The following is a 17,502-nucleotide window of genomic DNA, read 5'->3' as shown; positions in this document are numbered from 1 at the left end:
CTGGAGGAGGTGGGAATGGGAGGTGGGCTGGGGGGAAGGGGAGGGGGGCAGGAAGGGAGAGAACAAGGGAATCTGTGGCTATTATGTAGAACTGAATAGTATTGTAAAATAAATTAAAAAATATGATAAAAAAACTGTGATTCTTTTGTAAAAATATTGTATAAAATGCAAATGTGCAGCTATGAAAAAATACTTTATTTGGGTATCATTATTTTATAAGTATTTTTCTATGTTTTTACTTTTTTTTCTTTAAGTTCCTTATATTAAAAATCAAGACACATGGACTATTGATGTAGCTCAACTAAGTGCGTAGAGTGCTTGTCTAGCAGATTCCCAGCACCATATAAAACCGGGCACGGTGGTACACACCACCCCAAGAATCCCAGCACTCAACAGGTGGAAGCAACAGGGTCAGAAGTTCAATGCTATCCTCAGATATACAGCAAGTTCAAGGCCAGCCTTGGATACATGGTAGCGCACGTGCGTGCGTGCGTGCGTGCGTGCGTGCGTGCGTGCGTGCGTGTGTGTGTGTGTGACAGAGAGAGATAGACAGGGTGGGTGCCGGCAGGCAGGCAGGCAGGCAAAGAGACAGACAGACAGAGAAATACACAGAGAGTGAGACAGAGACAAATAGACACACACAGAGAGGGAGAGAGAGAGAGAGAGAGAGAGAGAGAGAGAGAGAGAGAGAGAGAGAGAGAGAGAGAGAGAGAGAGAACACATTAGTCTACAAGGCTGGGCTTATTAATACCATTTTCTTCCCTTTTGTTCTCTTGTACCATGGGAAAACCTGCAGGGATGATAGTACATATGGACCTCTCACTACCGGTGACATCATCTTCTAGATCCCTCCTGAGGACCTACCGTAACTCTTAAAGGACTATCCCTCTTTTCTGAGATATGCATGGGGGTTCCCTTGGGTTCTTTTCACAGTCATCGTTAAACTTGCTTGTGAACGAATCATGTGCTGTTGGCATTCCTTTCTGTTAATGAAATGCTGCCCAGGCTGGGCTCCTGTCCTCATACCTTTTAGGGAGCTTTGTGCATCTACTTAAGATCTATTACTGTTTCAGGATTCACTGTGAATTCTACTGCAGTGTTCCTCCTTCCTCTGCAGTTGCCTTAGCTCTGGCCTCATCTTCAGCTATGAATCCCCTTCCCAGCCAATCAGCCCCTCATGCCAACTCCTCAGGCCCCTCCTCCAGGGACTCCAGTGGCATTCTTGCCCATTCCAAGAGCACAACTATTGGTAACTTTCTCAGAGTGCTGGTGTCTTGCACCTGCTTCCAGTTGGCGTCCTCTGAAGTTATGGTGGCCTTCCTGAATGCACCATACACTTCTTGGAGACAGTACCAGATCCCAAGAAAGGATTCTGGTGAAATCACAGCTGTGCTAAGCCTTCCAGAACTACTTCAGTGTCCTCTTGGTGTCTTCCCCATAACCAAACACACACACACACACACACACACACACACACACACACACACACACACACAGAAAACTCGGTCATCTTGCATGCTGGAGAGGCAGAAAATACCACAGCTACTCACTACAAGAATCCAGACACCTCAGCCAGGCGGTGGTGGCGCACACCTTTAATGCTAGCACTCGAGAGGCAGAGCCAGGTGGATCTCTGAGAGGTCAAGGCCAGCCTGATCTATAGAGCAAGACCCAGGACAGGTACCAAAACTTTGCAGAGAAACTCCGTCTCAAAAACAAACAAACAAACAAACAAAAAACCAAAACAAAAGAATCTAGACACCTCATCCAGGAGTCCTCTAGGGTTTAAGACCTAGAAGCTCTCTGGAGTCATTACTAGGGTCTGATGGCCGCCAATGATGGCAGCAGTCACACACACTCATTCAAGAAGAAAAGAGATGTGCATACACAAGCACGCTGCCTTCCTCTGGCTTCTCTACAGCTCTCAGCCCACTGGATGGTGCTGCCCACATTCAGGGAAAGTGTCCCTCCCCTCAGTCACTATCCCACATATAAATGCTCCCAGATACAGATATGATTCGTCACTCTTAGACTCTTGTTAATCCACTCACATATTCTATCAAGACCAAACAGCACACTGGGTATAAAGGGTGGTATTTGGACGGTAAAACACCACTTCAATATTGGCATACAGACCACTGAGAGGGTGACGTGCAGCACTGGTATTGGCTATGCATATCTGGAAAATCAGTCTGTTTTCCAAACAGCATACTCCATCTTAGCAGCAGAACAGTTAAGAAGGATGTCCTGTATTGGGATCTATGTGGTCCATGACTTCTCTTCCTCCTGTGTGCACAAGCCATGTCCTCATAATGGCTGTCTGTCATCTTCTGCTGATGCCTCTGCTTCTTTTGTTGTTTCTCTTCCTTCCCTCAACTTGCTTCTTCCTTTTTGAGACAGAGTCTCACTGTGCATCCCCATCTGGGCTAGGGCTTGATATGTAGACCAGGATGTGCTTGAACTCACAGAGGTGACTCTGCCTCAGCTGCCAGAACACTGGGATTAAAGATGAGTGCCACCATGCCCAGACCACACGTATTTCTCCAAAGTCTTAAAGGCTCTGGGATCCTCACTGTACACAAAGGTCTCCAATTTGTAGCTGTATAACTGGTCTAAATTAGATAGTTTTCTTGGCTGTGAGAGCCTTGAATCCTTGCATTCTGTTATCCTTTTCATGAATGAAAGTTCTTTCAGGCATAAGTTTCCAGACTACAGAAGTTTTATTCTATGGAAGATCTGCTCTGGTAATTAATTTTTTTCCATGACCAAGATTGCCCCCAAATTCTCAAAAGACTCACCACTCATTTTCACATTATGAAATGGCGAATGGCTTGAATTATTTAAGCCACATAGACATCAACACCATGGTTGGGTCCACCATCCTTTCAATATTGCAAACAATGTTTTTGATTTGGCCACAATTGTCTTGGTGTTTAGAGGGTTACTTGTGGAATTTTTGCACACTGTGTGAAGGTGTAGTTTCTGTAATTGGTGTAATAAAACACTGAATGGCCAATAGCTAGGCAGCAGGTATAGGCAGGATTTCCGGGGAAAGAAAGGAAGAGGAGGAGGAATTGAGATGTACAGGAGATGCCAGGAGACATGGAGAGGGCATGGAAGGTGCAAGATGGAAGAGAAGTAATGCCATGTGATAGAGCAAAGATCAACATAGACAGGTTAATTTAAGTTATAAGAGGTAGTTAGAAACAAGGCTAAGCTATAGACTGAACTTTTATAATTTATAAGAAGTCTCTGTGTCCTTATTTGGGAGTGAGCTGGGGGCCCAAAGGAAAGTCTGATTAAAATACTCTCCTGCAGCAGGTCTCTGACCCAAGACATTATATTTCATACATGCATTTGTCAGTGTGTGCATGCATGAACTTGTGTGAGTGTGTGTGTGTGTGTGTGTGTGTGTGTGTGTGTGTGTGTGTGTGTGTGTGTGTGCAGGCCAGAGCTTTATGGTAGGTGTCTCTCTCAATCACACTTCACCTTTGAGAAGATTCTCTCATTGAGTATGAAACTCACTTGATTTGATCTTGGGTACACTAGTTCACCAGAAAGCCTCAGGAATCCCCCCAAACCAATACTGGGATTATAGGATGCTGTCGAACCCAGCTTTTTACAGAGGTGCCTACCATCAAACTCAAGTCTTTGTGCTTACACAGTAAGCACTTTGCAGGCATCTGAGTCCCCTCCCCCAGCCCCTATTTGTCAGTCTTTCTACTTCCGATGACACAGGTCCTTCAACAGCTTCTGCCAGTTTATTCTTCCGGATCACAGAATTTATTGTGCCATACTTTCTCTCAAATTTGATTTAATTTCATGTTTTTCTCATTGTAGCATCCGTGATAATGTTACCAGCAAGAGTTCACATAGTAATTAACCTGAAAATAAAATTAAGAATAATTTAGAACTACAATGGTGAAAAACAGTGTTGGCCATTGATCACTGTTAGTCATATTCTTAATTACTTTTATGAATATTATTGTAATTTTGTTTTCTTCTAGCAAATGTATGCTGACTCAGGAGAACAGAAACAAAAATTAATATGCAAGTAATACTCGACATTAACAAAACGAAAAGATTGTGAAATACATTTAAACTTTCAAATGTTGCAACATTCGTCCCTCCAAAGATAAACTGTAATAGGGATTTTGGTACAACATGCTCGTAAATATGATGTGTGATTCAGTCTATATTTACTACAAAATTCAATTTGACTTTTATCTGACTGGCTTCATCCTTGGCACAGGCATCTCTTGGCTAGCAGCTTTCTTTGCACTTAAATCCAAAAGGCTCTTGTCCAAGGCTGCATGGCAGAAGCCTCTCTGCTTTGGCCCATGACTGGTATTCACTCCAACACAGTTAGGAGTCCATGGGAATGTACCACTGAACACCTCACTCCGAAGTTCCTCAATCCAGGATTGTAAGTTCCTTCCACAAAGGCCACAAGGCCTGCTTCAAGGGTCCGCATGTAAGCAGACTAGCTGTACCCAGGGGAGTCTAGCCCCACAGGCAGACAATGTTGCTCCTTGCCATTCTGTCCTGAAACCCAGGAGGTGGCTAGGGGCAGCTGTTTCCATGTTGCTGAACTGGCCTTCCACCTGTGGTGTGGAGGTTTTCGGGAAGAGGGGAGGTGGCTGCAGAGCAGGGGCAGGATACCACTTTTTCAGGTTGTTACATTGAGATGCAGAACACCCAGGAATCCAAACCTGGCCTTTTGTATCACTAGGATGTCAAGTAGGAAGGCAAAATCTATGGTGGCCAATGGCCTCTTAGCTTGGTAATGTCTGTGCATCTAGGCATTTGGGTAATGAACTTGTATTTGTAGGCTCACTGTGGGTACCATAACTATCCAAGGCTCTGAATATGGTCTTGAAGAATCATTTTTTTTTCCACTAACAATTTTTTCTCCGTGAAGAGTTAAGTGTGTAGGGAATACCTCCATGCATAATGTATGACAGGAAACAAAGTCTGCAGTCTGGAGACTACATAATCTGCATGAGGGTTTTCATTTACTCCTCACAATCACACAACAGGGAGGTACTCTGGAAAAATGAAGATTCAGTGACATTGAGTAATTTGTTCCAGGCCACAAAACCAGAGCTTCAGTTAGCTTCAGTTGCACAATAAACTGCCTTAAATTGAAAGTGACTTAAAATAGCAATGATTTACTCTTTTCTCGTCTGGAGAGTTGGGCTGGCTGCTGCACCGCTGCTTCTCTGGCTGGGTGGGCAGCTGAGGACAGCTGGAGCCTGGGCTGGGAGGGAGGAGTCCTCGTTCCTCTCACTCAGGTCTAGCTTGGTGCTGCTATGGAGGAGAATGAAGAAAAAATCCCCCAATTTTGTCTTCACTGCTTCCCGCTCTGCCTCCTTGCCATTTTAAATTTCTGTCATTTGGCTCACTGCCCACCACATGGTGGCTTTTTATAATATACGCTCAGTTCACTGGCATGCAATGTAACCCTGATGGTTACTTAACCTAAGTCCCAGTTCCCCATTTACAAAATGAGGATACAGCACAGATCACATCTGGTTGCTCCAAGACTCCAGCAGCAATGCAAGAGTGCTTGGCTCCAGGTTGGCATTTGGTCACTATTAAAATGATTGCACGATCCATATGGTATTATCTGTATGCATATGGTTTCAGGACTAACCACTTGTTATTGGATAGCCAATTGTATTTACATATTTAGAAACATAGGAATATATATATTAGAAATGCATATTCTCTTTCTTTCTCTCTATATATGTATATAATTAGTGCAGGACTGCTCATCTTATGAGCAGGAAAGAGGGGGAAAGGAGGGATGAGGGAGGAGAGAGGAAAAAAAAGAGGAGAGAGAGATAGGGCATAAAACAAGAAGTGTCCTCTAATGGCGCATCTTTCTTTCAACTGGACCCTGCTTAAGGAAATTCCTCTCACTCCCAATAATGTTCTCATACTAAGAATCCATCAATGAATTCAACCACTGATTATTTAGGTAAGAGCTCTCATGATTTGTCACCTATTAAAGTTTGGATCCCGTAGCCAGGGATAGCCCATATTCAAAGCCTAACAAAGAACAAGCATTACTATTTAGGCCAATATTCCCAATGGTTTTATTAGGTGGGATTTTCATGGGCTAAACTAAGACTACCTGAAAGAATTTACAAAGGAAAATTGTCATGTGTAGAAAGATGCTTCTAATATAACAACTCATTGATATTCAGATTGAAAGTGTAGGGACTTAGGTTATGTTACTCAGTGGAGGAACACTTGCTTAGCATGCCCTAGGCTCTGGGTTTGACCCCAGCACTGGCACCTCAAACCTGTGTTGACTTGGTAGAGTGCTTTAACCGGACAGAAAGCTTAGAACTGTCTTTTTAAGGTTAAACTCAGGAACAGAGTAGAACCATTTATACTCTGTTTTCAAGTTCATGGATTTAGGTAGCCATGGCTCAGATTTACAGGACCATTCTCAGTGAGTTTTTGGGTGAAACTGGGGCTCTTATGCATCACTGAACCAAAACCTGGCACTGATACTGTACTCCCCAAGAGACATTGCAGCTACCACCTTCAACAGAAAGCATCTTTTTCTTTTATTGCTTTGACTCAGAACCTGGCGGCAAGTTGGGGGTGTTAGCAGTGGGAGAGAGGTAACTAAAACATCAAATATATTAGTTCAAAAATCCCAACTCGTAGCATTTTATCTTTTGAATACAGTTGGGGTTTTCTCTCACCCCTTTCTCTGTGGTTTTGATTTTGGATACAAGTCATCTTTCCATTGCTCAGTTTTGATTACTGGCCCAGATATTTGTGTAGGCAGTGGTTCTCACCCTGTGGATCACAACCCCTTTGGGAGGTCGAATAACCCTTCACAGGGATCACCCAAGACCATCAGAAAGCACAGATTCTAATGTTATGATTCATAACAGTAGCAAAATTAAAGTTATGAAGTAGCAACAAAAATAATGTTATGGTTGGGGGGTCACCACAATATGAGGAACTGTATTAAAGGGTCTCAGCATCAGGAAGGTTGAGAACCACCGCCATAGAGCTTCTGGGGCTACATTTCTTTGTTGAAGCTTCCCATTCCATCACTCATCTTTCCAAAAGCCCTCTTGTTGTATCTTCTACTAGGTGGGTCTTTACAAGTCATTTAATCAAGTAATACTTAATGTTTTTCTAATATCTGAGTATAAAAACATTCAAACATTGAGAAAAAGTGAAGAATTTTTGGTGCGTCTCTCCCATTCTGTTCTCACTCAACTGTTCTGGTGATCCCCCCCACTATTTGCTTCACACTGTCCTTTACAAAGGTGTAAACATGAGAACAACACCGGGTAAAGTCAGAGCCTGGAGCAGAAAGTGTGTGGGGGAGTCATGTGACTAAATTGGCATGTATTTTTGGTAGCTAATTCCAGCATCGGAGACGGGATGCACTGTGGTGGAGAGGAACCGACGCGGGAGAGATGGGATCAGAGGCTTTGCAAACATCCCGGGCATGTAAGCACTGCACTGTGGCCAGTCTGGGTTACACGGAGAGGAAAACGGAAGGCTGGGATTTCGTGACTGACTTACTGTGAAGATTCTTGTCGTTAGAGACCAGGATCTGCAGTCGTAGCACAGTGTCATTGAGCCCCAGGGTCGATGGTTATCAGGAACTCTTTGGTGAGTGATGATTGAAAATAGGAATAGTGTCCTGAAATTGCCACTATAGTGGCAACACTGCACAAGTGTGTAAATTAGTGGCTGGTGTTCAAGGGGTGGTTGAGAATGAATGCATGGAAGGAGAGAAAGAAGGACAAGTATCGGGAGCCGTGTGGCCTAGTTTCAGACCAGTATATGAGTGCTTATCCAATGAGTCTCCAGATGAGGCAAAAGCCCACGGGGACAGTCTCACTCACCAAGGACCAGTGGACTTCAGGACAGCACAGAATTCTGCTGGGACCATGTGGCCTGCACATTCTTTTTTCTCTCATAATATTGATGATTCTCTTGGTGGTTTTACTGTCATTTTGTCAATCATGCATTGGACAGATGTGATCATTCCTGGAAACCCCAGTTTTTCTTGAATATCTTCCCCTAAAAATTCTTTGGGATGCTTCTCAGGTGTCTTGTCTGGAGATGCCAGCTGTTGCTTCAGACCCAGGGAGCTGTTCTAATTCAGTGCTGACAGAATCAGAGGCAGATCACCCCTATTTCTGTTAATATGTTTTGAACAGGATTGTTGTTCTTGAAAACGTGTGCCTATGTTAATAACCTTTTAGTTTTGTAAAGATAGGATGTACCTGGCTTAGTATTGGTATTTGGCCAAGCTAGTAAAATGATAAGTGTTGTTTTGGGTTTAAAGATGTTTTGATATAAAAGTTGGTAAAAAACATATTTGACACATTTGGGTTTTGATAGAGGTTAACTTTGGAGGCCAGGAAAAACTAGTTTGTTATTATGGAAAAACATGCTTGTTTTTGACGTACAAATAACAACAGCTGGAGTTATTCGGGGCTGGCTGCTTGTGTGAAACTCATCCGGTGATCGGACAATTCATTTCTTTGCTCTGAAATCCCTTCCTGGTCTCAGACCTGAAACCAGGCTGGACCACAGAAGACAAGGCCTGGAGGGATGCGTCTGAACTTCTAAGGACAAAGTCCAGGAGTTCAGTTAGGGGAGATCTAGAAACTGTTCTCTGTGTTATAGCACAATTCCTCCAAGAACTTACAGCTGGTGCTGTCTAGGCACCTCCATGCTAGGGCAGCGAGCGAGGCTCGGGCATTTGTCTATCTCTTCGCAAAGCAATGCTTGCCCTCTCTGGCACCACAGCAGCCTGTCCTGGTGGCAGTTGTTTCCCAAACTCAAACTCTGGTGTGGCACTCATTCAGATGTATGGACACCAAATCTTTATTTATATATTTGGCAACCTAAGTCCCCTTTTTTTCTCCCCTTTAATACATGTGTGCATTCCCTAGGTGTTGAATAAATACTCAGCTCCCTGAACATGTCTTATGCAAACTTTAGCACCAGTTTTTTTTTTTTTTTTTGTCTTGTTTTATTTTTCTGCCAAGGGCTTGTTGTTCCAAGATTTCAAGTAGAAAAGGAGGTCAGATATTGTTTTTGTTACTTTCTATGTTACTTTACACACATATGTGTATAGATATGCACATATCCCTTACTTCCATGAAAGCCAGTGGGAGTCTCCACAGGAGATAAGCACTTTGTCTAAAAGTACATGATTTTTCAATGGACAGAAGCCATATTTGAAGTGATGGATACATACTCTAAGTCCCAACCCCATTGGCCAGGAGTCCACTGCTAGGCATGGTGACTCAGATGTTTGCTCAGGTGAGCTCTCTGCTCCATCTTGGGAGGCTGGTAAGTTGCACAGTTGGTTATTCCCATGCAGGTGCCTCTCTTTCAGGTACTCTTGCTCTACTCAACTTCTTGAGCCTGGTGCAGAGGGACAATCCCTCTTCTAAATGCCAGCCTCTGGAAGTGATGTGGTCTTGCAATATCCCACGTCCACATACTTAGTGGTTGCTTCGTTAAGTCTCCCTGAGATGATACCTTCAGCTCTGCTGATTCAAGTGTGAAATGGGGAACAACCTTTCTGATGTCTGCATTACTCATCTGTGGCCTTTCCCTCCCCTCTCCATGGTCTCCAAAGCCAGTGTTTATTTTTTAATCTGTTTTCCCCCCATGGTGAGTTCATAGGGAGAGAGTAAGTTAGGATGGATGCCCATAGAAAAACCACCCCCAGTCATTTGGTAGCCAGGTAGCCACAGGAACTGGGCTTTGTTCCCATAGTCCTATCTTCGCTGAAGTTACAAGTAGCTACTCGTACAGTGAGCAACAAGATTGACCTTGCAATAGGTCATGGTCCAGTGAAAACTTAATGAGGGTAAGATTTATTTTAATGGTCACAGAGCCCAGCCCTTGAACCCCATCACAATGCTCACTTACAGGCCATCTAAAGTCCCTGGCTTCCCTGTGCATGCTTACTCCCCTTTCTAGAACATGTGCTCTTTGAGGCCAGGAGCTATTTCCTTTCCATCTTTCTCCTAAGGTTTGATGCTGTCTGACTCCATAGTCTAAGGCCCTGATATCACTAAAGAACTGAATGTTGTTCAATGAATCAAAGCTTTTTGCATGGAAAAGTATGGTGTAGATAAACAGTCTTATTAAATAAGAAACACAGAGCCAATTGCAGAATTAAAAGCCCAAGAGGTCAGAGCAGTAGCTAAGAGCTAAAAAACCCTTTCTTACCCTTCACTGCCACTGCTGTCCTTCCCCTCAGCAAGGGACCTACTTCCTGTGTATCTGTCTTTTTATTGTCTATCTGTTCTGCCTTCTCATTGGTTGTAAACACAACCACATGACCTCCTTGTCACTGCCTGTCTATACAGACCTCCAGGTCTTCTGTGGTTGGTATTGAGATTAAAGGTGTGTGTCTCCATGCTGGCTATATCTTTGAACACACAGAGATCTGTCTGTCATGTGATCTGGATTAAAGGTGTGCACCACCACCACTGGGCTTCTGCTAAATGGCTTGCTATTAGCTCTGACCCCCAGGCAGCTTTATTTATTAACATACAAGTAAAATCACATTTCAGTACAAATAAAATATCACCATAGTGTGGTGGGGCTTGAATGGGCTGAGGCAAGAGGCCACTTTGTGCTGAGGGAGAGTAGGAAGGTTGCAAGGACAGACGAGGCTAGTAGAACAGCCCCTACACTTCTAAATTAAGCAGCAAGAAATGTAGAAAGTTAAATAAAGATGGAACTATCTTGCAGCCTGGACCCCGTGATATGGCTTGTCACCATGACAAGGGCAGGTGGCAGCCCTAGCTAATCCTGAAAATGAGAAACATCCCTGCCTGGGTTTCTTGACAAATAATATTATCAACAAGCAGCAGATACAACCTCAAATCATTTGTTTTGTTTTCCCTCCCATTCTGAGTATTGATGTGTTTACAGAATTCACTTGCCTTGGAGGGGAAGTGACCTTCTGTGGAGCCACATCAAAACCCAATTTAACCAACAATTAGCTGGAAGGCACTTTTTGGGAATTTGTTGGTAAGGTTTTGTTGTCGTGTTAATCCATGCTCAAAACCATACTACCAAATAGCTCTTCCCGGGTAACCAGTCTCACACGGATGTCCAGGGTGGAATAGTGATGTGAGTTTTCCTCTTGTTAGTGTGGCTGGAGTGAGCTATCCCAGAGACTTAGAAAGCCTGCAGCTTTATCTTCACGTGCTGCTAGATCCCTGAAATTCTGAGCTAGGATGCTGGGACTCATGTAGTTCATCTAACCATTAAAATTTAAAGGAACCACAGTCCAGAGAGAGATTGACCACCCCATGTTTCTGGTTGCTCTCACCACACGTGACTGTTTCCCTGCCCTGGTTGAAGCCCCACCATGCTCATTCTGCTGGACTCTGTTTATTTGCCAAATGCTGATGACTTTAAAATTCGAGTCCATCCTGTCACTGTGGCCTTTCTCCGTCCTCCAAACACCAAGCCTCGAAACAGCTCCTAATTGTTAGAGACAAAGTCCGAGTCCTTAGGGCGTCCTACAGGACTGCACACAAGCTTCCCCTGACTTCTGTGTGTCCTGCGGTGCTCTGTCTCCACCCTCAGCTCCCATCTTGCTTCTGTGTTGCCCGTTGCTACCTAGCACATATTGAAATGGAACGAGAACCATGGAACCCCAGATAGGAGGATCAAGAGGTAGAGGCAACATGCAGGAAGCCAGGCTGGGTTTCTAGTACTGGAGCTTGACAGCACAGCGCATTTCTAACCTTAGCAGGAACTAAAGGAAGAAGTGTATGGACGAGGATAATGCAGTCAGTGTCCGAGTTCCTCATTCCTTTTTATGTTTGTCAACATTGTATGCCTGTGCGTAGGTGAAAACCACTAATACCTTTTATAATTCTAGTTTATAATTCAGTGTTCTTCTCACTTTCCCTGTCTTTCCCTTAACTCGAGGCCTCTTTCTGTGCTTTCTGTTCACTCTAGCTGTACACATCTAAGGAATCTTCTGCTTCTTGGATTTTAAATTTGTAATTTTTATGATTTTTTTTAAGTTAACTTACAAAATAATGGGTTTCATATAATGCTTCCATACATGTATGTCATTGTACTGCGCTCATGGTTACCCTTCCAACACCCTCTCTGGTACCCTGTCCCCTCCTGTTGGCCTCCTTCCTCCGCAGACTATTTCCTGCTTTCCTGATTATAGTCTTAGTCCACAAAGTGAGCACCTAGCATTCTGCACACTGTATTTCTGGACTGCCTTACTCTGCAAGCCATGGAAATGGTTACTAATTTGTTATCCCAAGTCAGTATCCAATGTTTACCTTATTGCATGAGTGTGGTTCATGGCCAAGCTGTGTGGCTTACTATTATTACAATCCTTTGTTGTAAGTTTCATGTAATTCACTTAGTTAAAAATTTTCGGGGGCTGGAGAGATGGCTCAGAGGTTAAGAGCACCTACTGCTCTTCCAGAGGTCCTGAGTTCAATTCCCAGCACCCAAATGGTGGCTCACAACCATCTGTAATGAGATCTGGCACCCTCTTCTGTGTTCATAATAGATAAATAAAAATAATTTTAAAAAAATTTTTTTCTCTTTTGATTTGTCCAAATGTATTTTAAAATAGCATTCTGTTGTTTACTGAATAGAGTATTTTATCTCTCTAAGCATATTTGTAATATAAAAAATACATAACAATATTATATAATATTTATATTAAGAGCTACTCCACTACATGAATTTTGTTCCTTGTGAAGGTTTAGTTAGATATTTTGCTTTACATAGTGCCTTTGGATTTTCTCCCAAGTTGGTACTTTTCTGTGGTTTCTTTGTAGTCTGTTTCTGTAAGTGTAAGAAACTATTACTTAGCACCTCTGTGTAGTAAGGGGATCTGTAATTACTAAGTTGACTGGAGGGGTCCCAGGCATACGACTGGTGGCCCCTCATGTTTGCACATAGGTTCTTCCTTTAGGAAGATCTGGTTACTGTGGAGAGGAACACTTCAGCTTCCCAAGTAGGGTGAAGGTGGAGGTAATCATGTAGATGCCAGCCCTTCTCCCTATGCCAAACACTCCAGGTGTGTGGAGAATATGGCTGTGCAGACTTTTCGCTAGCTCTGGACCGGCACCTCTTCTACACTGTTTCGTATCTACCATGTCTGTTAAATATTCTTAAGAGGAACGAGGAATGTTTGCACAGACTCTCCCTGCTTCTTGTGGTACCCACACCTTCCTCGGGGCTTAGCTCTTGACCAGTTTGAGCCTTTGTGTAGCTTTGTAATCTGAGGTAGTGTGTTTCTCATTGATACCTTGCTCTCTTTTTGGCAAACTGTTTACTTTTCATCCTACATGTCTGAGTCGCCTCATTGACCATTCTCTCTCCTGCCTTCTTGTACCAGAGGATTTGTGCCCTTAAAAAAAGTCTTTAGGATAGATGAAGTCCCAATTTTCTGAGAAACCGCCATACTGACTTTCAAAGTGGCTGTATAAGTTTGCACTCCCACCAGCAATGGAGGAGTGTTCCCCTTGCTACATATCCTCTCCAGCACGAGCTGTTACTTGTGTTTTCCATCTTAGTTATTCTGACAGGTGTAAGGTGGAATCTCTAGGTTGTTTTGGCTTGCATTTCCCTGATGGCTAAGAATTTTGAACATTTCTTTAACTGTGTCTCTGCTATTTGAGATTCTTCTGCTGAGAATTATGTTTAGATCTATACCCCAATTTTTAATTGGATTATTTGGGGTTTTTTTTTTCATGTCTAGTTTCTTGAGTTCTTTATATACTTTGGAAATCAAGCCTCTACCAAATGTGGGGTTAGTGAAGATCTTTTCCCATTCTATAGGCTGCTGTTTTGTCCTATTGACCATGTTCTTTGCCTTACAGAAGCTTTTCAGTTTTATGAGGTCCCACTTATTAATTGTTGATCTTAGTGTCTGGGCTATTGGTGTTCTATTTAGGAAGTTGTCTCCTGTGCCAATGTGTTCAAGGGTATTCCCCACTTTCTCTTCTATCATGTTCAGTGTATCTGGAATTATGTTGAAGTCTTTGATCCACTTGGACTTGAGTTTTGTGCAGGGTGATAGATATGGATCAATTTGCATTCTTCCACACGCTGACATCCAGTTAGACCAGCAACATTTGTTGAAGGTGCTTTCTTTTTTTCATTGGCTTCCTTGTCAAAAGTCAGGTGTCCATAGGTGTGTCAATTTATATCTGGGTCTTTGATCGATTCCATTGGTCTTTGATTGATTCCATTGATCCACCTGTCTGTTTTATGCAAATATCATGCAGTTTTTTATTACTGTAAATCTGTAGTAGAGCTTGAAATCAGGGATGGTGATACCTTTGGAAATTCTTTTATTGTACAGGATTATTTTAGCTATCATGTTTTTTTTTCTTATGAAATTGAGTATTGTTCTTTCAAGGATTGTGTTGGGAATTGCATTGAATCTGTAGAGTGCTTTTGGTAAGATGGCCATTTTTACTATATTAATCCTACTGATCCATGAGTATGGGAGAGCTTTCCATCTTTTGATATAAGACCCAGCTATACTACTCTTGGGCATATACTAAAAAGATGCTAAATCATACCACAAGGACACTTGCTCGGCTATGTTTATAGCAGATTTATTCATAATAGACAAAACCTGGAAATAACCCAGATGTCCTTCAACTGAAGAATGGATAAAGAAAATGTGGTACATTTATACAATGGAGTATTACTCGGTTGTTAAAAAACAATGCCATCATGAAATTTGAAGGCAAATGGATGAAACTAGAAAAAATTATCCTGAGTGAGGTAACCAAGACCAAGAAAGACAAACATGGTTTGTACTCACTCATAAGTGGATATTAGCTTTAAAGTGAAGAATAATTATGCTACAATTCACAGACCCAGAGAGGCTAGATAACAAGGAGAGCTCAAGAGGGACACTTGAATTTCTCTGGGAAGGGAAAATAGAAGAGATTTTGTGGGTGGACTTTTTTGGGGGGACAGGTGGGGAAGGGAACATGAGAAATCAGGTCAAGGAGAGAGTACTGAAAGAGATGACTTGAAAAGGGGTCATTTCAGGGTCAGGTAGAAACCTGGTGCAAGGAAAACCCCCAGCAATCTACAAGGATGACCTCTGCTAAGACTCCTAGCAGTAGTGGACATATAGCCTTGAACTGGCCATCTGGTGTAACTGGGCAAGACTTCCAGTGGAAGGATTGGGACACCAATCCAGCCATATAACCTTTGATATACAATCTGTCCTGCCTAAGGTGTGTGCACACACTGCCTGGAACACCAGGATCCAAAGGCTGAGTGGCCCAGAGACCTAGGATAGAACCAAACAGGACTGGAGAAAAAAAAATGTCAATGTAATTATACCTAATAATATTCTGCTATACTTATAGATTGGTGCCAATCAATAGTCATCAGAGGCTTCATCCAGCAACTGATGGAAACAGATGCAGACCCATAGCCAAGCATAATGTGGGTGTTGGGGAATCCTGCGGAAGACAGGGATTGTAGGAACCAGAGGGTTCAAGGACATCATAAAAAAAACCCCACAGAATCAACTAACCTGGGCTCACAGGAGCTTACAGAGTCTGAATTGAAAACCAGGGAGCCTGCATGGGACTGACCTAGGCCCTCTGCATATATGTGACAGTTCTGCAGTTTGGTCTCCTTGTGGGACACCTAACAATGGCAGCAGGGGCTGTCTGTGACTCTTCTGCTGACCTTTGGGACCCCATTCCTCATACTGGGTTCCCTTGCTAAGGCAAGGTATAAGTCTTACCAGAACTTGATATACCATGTCTTGTTGATATCCATGGAGGCCTGTGCATTTCTGAATAGAAACAGGAGGAGTGAATGGGGGAGGGGGTCAGAAGAGAGGTAGGGGAAACTGTGATCAGGATGTGAAATAATAAACATTTTTCTAAAAGTCTTTACTCTCACTCTAGAGAGGTTCCTGTGGGAACAGAAACAGATGGACTCAGCTCTCTATGGTTTAACAGGACCGGCTTCCATTTTGACATGTGGAGTTCAACACTGAGGGGAATTCAGGTGGGAACTTCACCAGGGAGCTGGAGAGGTGAGCCAGAAGTGTTAGAGAAGCCTGTCAGCCGAAAGAGCTAGTTAAAATGATGACTACCCAGGAGAGTGTGGGGGTGGGGTGAGATAATCATCCAACCAAGATGGGCTCCTGGGAACCCCAGAGGTGGAGGGAGCTGTGATGGAGAAAAGCTCAGATTCAAGGAGGCAAAGCATGGCAAAGCTGTAGAGGCATCGCGAAGTCTAGAAAAGTCAGCTATGAAGACTGATGATGTTTTTTAAGTTGGAAATGAGTTCGTTGGTGATTATAGCAAGATGGTGTGGACAGAAGTCAGAATGTAGAAAGTAAGAGTAAGAACAGTGTTTGCCTTCAGAAATGGCTGACAGGACAATACTGCAGGGTGATTCAAGGGCTTAGGAACCAGACAAGCCAGTCCGTGGGCTTTCTCCTTTGTCTTCACCTTGAATGCCACCCAGATTCTGCAGACTTAAAGCAGTTAGTGAGGTCAGCTTTGGAAAAACCTTTTGGTTGGCTTGAATTTCGAGCTTGCTTCCCATGCTCATTGTACCTCACATGAGAAATGAATGTAGCTCCCCTTCCATTTCATGCTGACCGCTTAGAGTTTTCTTGTATGTACTTAAAGGCAACTTAAGGAGCTCTTGGGGTTTGGTATTTTCTTACTTTCTCTTACCATGCCTCCAAGAGGGCCTCCCCCTGCCTGTATTAGCTTCCTAAGGCTGTGTAAGAACACACATTCTCACTGGAGACAACAGGAACGTGTTCTCCAACAGTTCTGGAGGCCACAGTACAGAGGCAGCTCCGGGGCCCCATCTGAGACCTCTAGGGAAGAGTCTTCCTTTGTCTCTTCCAGCATTGGCTGCTTTCCAAGACCCTAGGTGGCCTTCAGCTTCTAGTTGCACACTCTGGTCCCCACTTCTTGTGTGGCTATATTCCATATCTCTCTATCCCTTCAGAGAACTCTCCTTCCTGTATTTCCTCCTCATCCTTCTTCGAAAGACATGAATCATGTGTGACAAACTCTACCCTAATCCTCATCCTATCTTAACCAATTGTATCTACAAAGCCACTTTTCCCAAATAAGGTCCTGTGTCAAGGTGGTGGTGGGCTTCAACCTCTCTCTCTCTCTCTCTCTCTCTCTCTCTCTCTCTCTCTCTCTCTCTCCCTCCCTCTCTCTCCCTCTCTCTCTCCCTCTCTCTCTGTCTGTCCCCGCGCCTCTCTCTCTCTCTCTCTCTCTCTCTCTCTCTCTCTCTCTCTCTCTCTCTCTCTCTCTCTCTCTCTCTCTCTCTCTCTGTGTTTGTGTGTGTATGCATAAGATACAACCCAGTTTTTAAAAGTTGATGCAACTGGGTTGTATCTTATGCATACAAAGTTGATGCAGCCGGGCGGTGGTGGCGCATGCCTTTAATCCCAGCACTCAGGAGGCAGAGCCA

The sequence above is a fragment of the Peromyscus maniculatus genome, chromosome 3 (genome assembly GCF_049852395.1).
Source record: "Peromyscus maniculatus bairdii isolate BWxNUB_F1_BW_parent chromosome 3, HU_Pman_BW_mat_3.1, whole genome shotgun sequence".
In the NCBI taxonomy this organism is placed as follows: Eukaryota; Metazoa; Chordata; class Mammalia; order Rodentia; family Cricetidae; genus Peromyscus; species Peromyscus maniculatus.
This window is presented reverse-complemented; position numbering follows the sequence as displayed.